Genomic DNA, 6,240 nt, shown 5'->3' with positions numbered 1-6,240 from the left:
ATGGCAAGAATATTTTCAGCAGGAAAAAAAAAAAAAAGATGGTCAACAAAAGGGAACTACATGATACATTTCTTAGGTTGATAAGTAGGATATTTTGATTTTTAATGGTGGTATTTATTTACATTTCCTGCTCAAAGATACTAGAACTAATTTTACATTAAGAAAGATACAACAAAAACATGCTTTGGATTAATATAGTCCCTGTTCCAGGAAGAGACTTAAGTATGTTTGCAGCATTAACCACGTGAGTAGGTCGAGTTGGTTTCCACAGCTGGTGTGGACTGTTTTCGCAGAGTGCAACAACTCTTCAGAACCATTACAGAGACTCTAAAATCGGTAGAAAAATGTTCATTTTTCAATAAAACATCAACGTTTCCAAAATATTCCTTCTAGACCTGGTTATGAAATGGATAGTAATTTAATGTCTCCAATACCTTCATTGTTGCAGTCTTGTCTTTATCAGAAGAAAAGTGAAAAAGTTATTTTCAATCAGAACTGGAATGGTATTTTTTAATTCCCTGCATAAAATATGACAGCTCTGTAATCTGTGATGGTGGCATGTGGAAAATAATTCTATTAACATCCATCTAGCCATAAAATTTTCTTTTTATTCATTCATTCTCTTTTACCTGTCCACAAACACTCAAAAAACTTTTTTTTTTTTTTTTTTTTTTTGATTAATTCTACAGTTATACAATCACCTACCAGAATCAGAATCCATCTGCTTTTCAGGTCGAGGTCTTTTACCAAAAATGATCTGAATTTTTGTCACAATACTAGGAAGAGGGGCACTATGTGATTTTTAGAGCTGTCTTTGCAAATGCGTCTGCTACTGTCACAACCAAGTGACCAAGCCACCATGGGGACACCCGTGAACGAGTTTCTTACAACTGTGAACAGCCAAGCAGCTGTGGCACTAAGCCCAGGTCAGCTGTTAATTCATTTTTTTTCTTGGCATCTCAGGTGGATTTTAAAGCTTGAATTGAGCTCTGTACCACCACAGCAATACTGCTGCCCGTACCTGAGGGTGCAGGGTTTTGCACCGAATCCTCTTTTGCTGCTTGATGGGGTATAGCCTAAGAGAGCCCTGCTTCTGGCAGGAGTTGTTTTCACTCAAACGCTCGCTCTGAGGCACTGATTAACACATCCAAATGATTCAGCCTTTGCTTTGTCAACTCCGCCATCCGCCTGCTTCTCTGTCATCTGTCCAAATGGGAGGGGATAGCCCCACAGAAGTCCATCTTCTCCCAGACGCTCCCACCAGCAATGCAAGGAGCCTTGACAGTCCCCAGAGGGACTGCAATGTATATTCCCTTGGTGCTTGGAGATGTCTATAAGCTGCCATAGAAAGTCCTTACGACCCTAAGTCGTCTCCAGTGTGGCTGCAAAAATGAAGTGATATGTACTCCACTTAGCTGCCAGTCAACAGTGGCCTTGCAAACAGCTTGCAGGCTGCTCTCCAGTCGTGTTTGGTGGAGACCATGTAGACCAGGAGCCTGTAGACCATGCTCAGGGATGAGCCTCAGCCGTGCCTGAATCCACACTTGCAGTCTCACAACCTGGACAAGGCTTGACAGGCTGGCCTCAAGGGCGCCTTGGGCTTGCTCTACTACGGGACATCCAGTGTAAACACATGGCACTACCCTGCAGAGAGGCCTCCAGGTACCTTTATGATCATTTCAGCAATCCCAGGCAAGCAGAAAGAGCAAGAAAGATGTAATGTCCCAGCTGTAGGATGGATAGTGGAGTCCATTGGTGCTGTATTGAATGCTGAGACTCTTACTGGAAAGACAGTGAAATAATTCATCCATTGAATGGAATATCTTAATTGGTATGTGTCGAGGGAATCCGTCAAAAGTATAATCCAGTTTCAGCGGGATGAGATCTGTGAAGGTCCCGGCTGCCATCTAGTGGAGTCGTGACATGTCTTTAGACTAAAATAAATATATAACTAGGATATATGGGAATGAGAGAACTGACCTGTAATGTGTTGCTTCTTCCCACCTCCCTAACACAGCTCTAACAAATTTCAAGGTGAAATTTGGCTCAGTGAGTATTTTCCATCTGTGGTGTAACAGGTAGCTCCTATAAGAAAGGAATAATTTTGCTGATTTTTTAAACATGCAAAAAAATGGTGAGAGATCAATCTGACCCAAGTTGAATTTGAGAAAAGGAAATGGATACATACAGCCCTCCAATTTGGAAGTGGTTTGACCAGAAGAAAGAACTATATAAGCTAAGCTTGGAGCAAGGAATGTCATCATCATCTGGATGGCTCTGCACGGCTCACTATGGTACAGATAAAATGGTCTGTCAAGTTAAGTGAGCATAATAGGGGAAATAAAGAAACACAGATTTATTACAGACACTTGTGTGTACACTGCCATATTAAGGATTTATTATATGTGCTCCTGTCACTTTAAGAAAGGTATTTATTGTCCACTTTGATACAGCAGTTTTTTTCAATCACATACAAAATGGCAGGAAAATACTATTGCTACACAAAATTACAAATAAACTTCTAACTTTCTTTTCTCATATTGTAAAATATTAATATATATTAAAAATTGATAGCATTTGAACCAAAATATAGTAGAAATAAACATTTCCAGTCATTTAATATTATGACATGAAATACGAACATGATGTATTTTTGTGACTAAACAACATTGATGTTCTGCAAGCATAAAAATAATGAAATATTCATACAAACTGAAATTTTCTTTTTAAGCTCTTTCGTTATAAGATTTTCATAGTATGTTATAAAATCATTTTCACCAACCAAAAAACTCACCATCATTCTGTTTGGATGTATTTTGCAGTAGGCAAGAGCTGATTAAAAGCTTTATTCTTTATGGATAATTGCAAGACACTCACCTTAAGGATATCATATTAATACCTTAATTTGGTAATATGAGAGCACAATTCAAGCTAGACACTGATTGTGTAGATGTAATTATCTCTTGCAATCAAAGCTGATATGGATTACATGAGTCTGATCTCAGTTTCAATTTCCAGACCTCTCCCTGATCATCAGGGAACTGTAGCATTATAATTAAAAGATGTTTCATCCTTGTTCCTAGTCTATAATATGTAGACGGGGACATCTCCCTTTTCTTACAAATACATACAGACAACATAGAAAATCTTGGATCTTAATACATGGAAGGGTTTCAGGTACAAATTGGTTTAGATAACAAATATTACTACTAGAGTTTTTATTAGAATAATCAATCTAAAGCTCACTAAACAGTTTGGGTGACTTCTAATATTTTTATGTTTTCTCTTCTCTACAGTGTCCTACAATAAGGCCAATGTCCTTATTCCTGTAGGACACCCCTTGGTAGAGGTGCCAAGTGTTTACTGTGCTACAGACCGAATTACGATTCAAATAAAGCAAAACACTGAAAAGCTGCCCTTCACTCAGATCTGAAATTATTTCCTGATGTAAAAACAACAATAGTAACCTTGCCTTGATGTTAGATAAAGACAGAAGAACCACAACTGCTCACTATTAGTCATTATATGATGTACCATTTAATTTTGTTAATATAAAATATAAAATATATACTGTTAGTAGGAGGACTTTGCCATTGCTATTGATTGCCATTGAAGTAATTAACAGTTATACTGTGTGGGGAAGCAACATAAAGCACTAAGCTAGACAGAAAAAAACATCGTAAACTGGTGATTGCCTGACTAAGAAAAGATAAAAAAATTTAGGACAAAACCGATGGACAAGAGTCTAACAGAAAATGCTACCTGAACGTGTACTGTAGAAGAAACTAATCAAATACTTTACAATGAGATATTTCCATTCAAAAAAATAAATGGAAGATGGGGTCTTTAGTGATGCCATGCTGTCAAAAATATTACTTATTTTTAGGAATCTGGCAGATGTCTTTGAGGGTAGAAAGAGAAAAGTTAATCAATGTCATACCATTGGTTGTGATACAACATAAAAGCCAAGTCCAAATGACTTAAGTTGCACCTAGGCTGGCAGAAACCTGGCAGATACGCCTAAAAGTGCTGATCTTTTTTTCCACTGCAGCCTGCAATGAGACCAGCACGGCCATCGTGCCTGGAAGCTCTTTTTTACTTCTGTCTTTACTCATTGCAGTGTAAACCCTGTAGAAATTTGCACAGCCTGGAAATTATTCTCTATCTTCAGGTCAGTTTTCCATTGTTCTGGCCCTACTCCAAGTGAAAGTAAATCATACTTAGCAGAATTTATTCTTTAAAGGTTAAGGAGTTTCTGTTACACTTTTCATACCTGTTTTATCAAACTTTGCATGTGACAGACAAGAACTTGCAGAAACATAATCGTATGCAGTAACTGTGCACATGCTCCTAAGCTACTGTTAAGCTCGGTAAAAATTATCTAAATGCAATGCAATTCCCTCCCTGAAAAACTGAAAATTCCTTAAGTTTTTAAATTCTGTTTAACAGTTTATAATCAATATTGAATTTGCTAAAAATGTAATGTAACCTTAATATCTATGTCATGCCTAGTCATAACTGATATTAATATTCGAATTAAATAGTTAGAGTCATGTCTTCTGATTTTAGCCACTTGTGTTTCCAGTTTCAGTTATCCCACAGGATATCCCCCTAGAGTGGCTATCTATTTCAGGAAGGAATGAAATGCTCTCTGAAAACTCCTGCCACTGTTTATGTTAGAAAAAGCTGAGATGACTAGAAAAGGACAAAGACCTAGTTTTTGATAGCCCTATTTAGGTGAGAATGGATCCCGCAGGTACTTGAATGGAGCTGAATAATTGTCTATACTATATATGGTACAAAGCCGATGGAAATTACTTGGACAGACTGCTGGTATTCTTGATTCAGAGGGATTTGGGGCCAAGCCCTTAATGCAGGCTTCTATAAAAGCAGAGAACAAGATCCCTGAGAAATCCATGCCTTCATATCTGTTACTAATGTGTCCAGTTAATGTCAAAGTCATCATGGTAACATCATTTCAGTATTGTAGGACTTAATTACAAGCCAGAAAATCCGATCGATACAGTCTAGACTTGCAAGTCTTAATGTGACACGTTATATCACTGGTTGAGACACGAAGATAAGAAAATGCCATCACACTTTCAGAAATCAGCTGAGCTAGACAATGGTTGATCTGTTCAGCAGAAGAAAGAATTTTATTTGGTTTTTATCACCTCTTCTTTTATCTTCCAACTATGGAGCATGGTGGTCTTCAGAGTAAATTTGCCACTTCACAGTTAATTATACAACAACAGAAAAGAAGCAGCTGTATGAAATTTTCTGTCTAAGCATGTATGGGTAGAGATGGGTAAAATTTAGACTTCTTAGTTGAGCTATTACTCTGAGCTCTTACTTTAATAAGAGTCAAAAGAAGCAGCTGTATGAAATTTTCTGTCTAAGCATGTATGGGTAGAGATGGGTAAAATTTAGACTTAGTTGAGCTATTTCTCTGGGCTCTTACTTTGATAAGAGTCCATGATCTTTTTGAGGCTGAAAAACATCCATCTCCAGGAAAGAAGACTCATTCAACTACCTCAACACTCATTCTTACAGGTTATGCTACTTTTTCACATTAGCTGGATGCTATATAACACTGAAAGCCACGCAAACTCATCTCTCTGTTAGTGTCTTACTTTCAACAGATCACCAACCATTTGACACACGCTTCCATCCAGCTCACCTTGAATCCGTCTGGATAAAGGAAGGAAACCAATATAAACAATATCTTGGGCCCCACATTGTAATATGTATTCCAAAGAGTCACTGCAGAAATGGAAATAAACACCTTCCTCCCACTGCTCTCTCAGATTCTTCTCCCACCCTCAGATCTGAACTCAGCCATTGCTGTATTTTTCAAAGATGGAAGAAAAAACAAGGAGAAAAACACTTGTTTTAGTGGAAGGAGGAAGACACCTCCTTGGCAGTCAGCTTTTACATAAAAACTAGATGGCATAACATTCCACTTCTTCAAGTTAGCTGTAATTACCTGGATACAGCAAAAGAAAAAGGAAGGCAAGTCCACTTTTCTCTGTTATCATTTCTGTTGTTTAATCAGAATTCACAGGTCAGTGGAATGTGCAGAAGTGTGGGGTGAAAATGTGTCGGTCTGATAGTCCTCACTGTTTAGCTTTTAACGTTTAGCTTTCTTCACTGTTTTCCAAGCCCTCATGTTCCCATCAAAAAGGTTAATCATTCTCATAACTCTACAGGTTAAAATAACCATTGGGGAAAAACAAACAA

The sequence above is a fragment of the Fulmarus glacialis genome, unplaced genomic scaffold, assembly GCF_000690835.1.
Source record: "Fulmarus glacialis isolate BGI_N327 unplaced genomic scaffold, ASM69083v1 scaffold5863, whole genome shotgun sequence".
Classification (NCBI taxonomy): domain Eukaryota; kingdom Metazoa; phylum Chordata; class Aves; order Procellariiformes; family Procellariidae; genus Fulmarus; species Fulmarus glacialis.
This window is presented reverse-complemented; position numbering follows the sequence as displayed.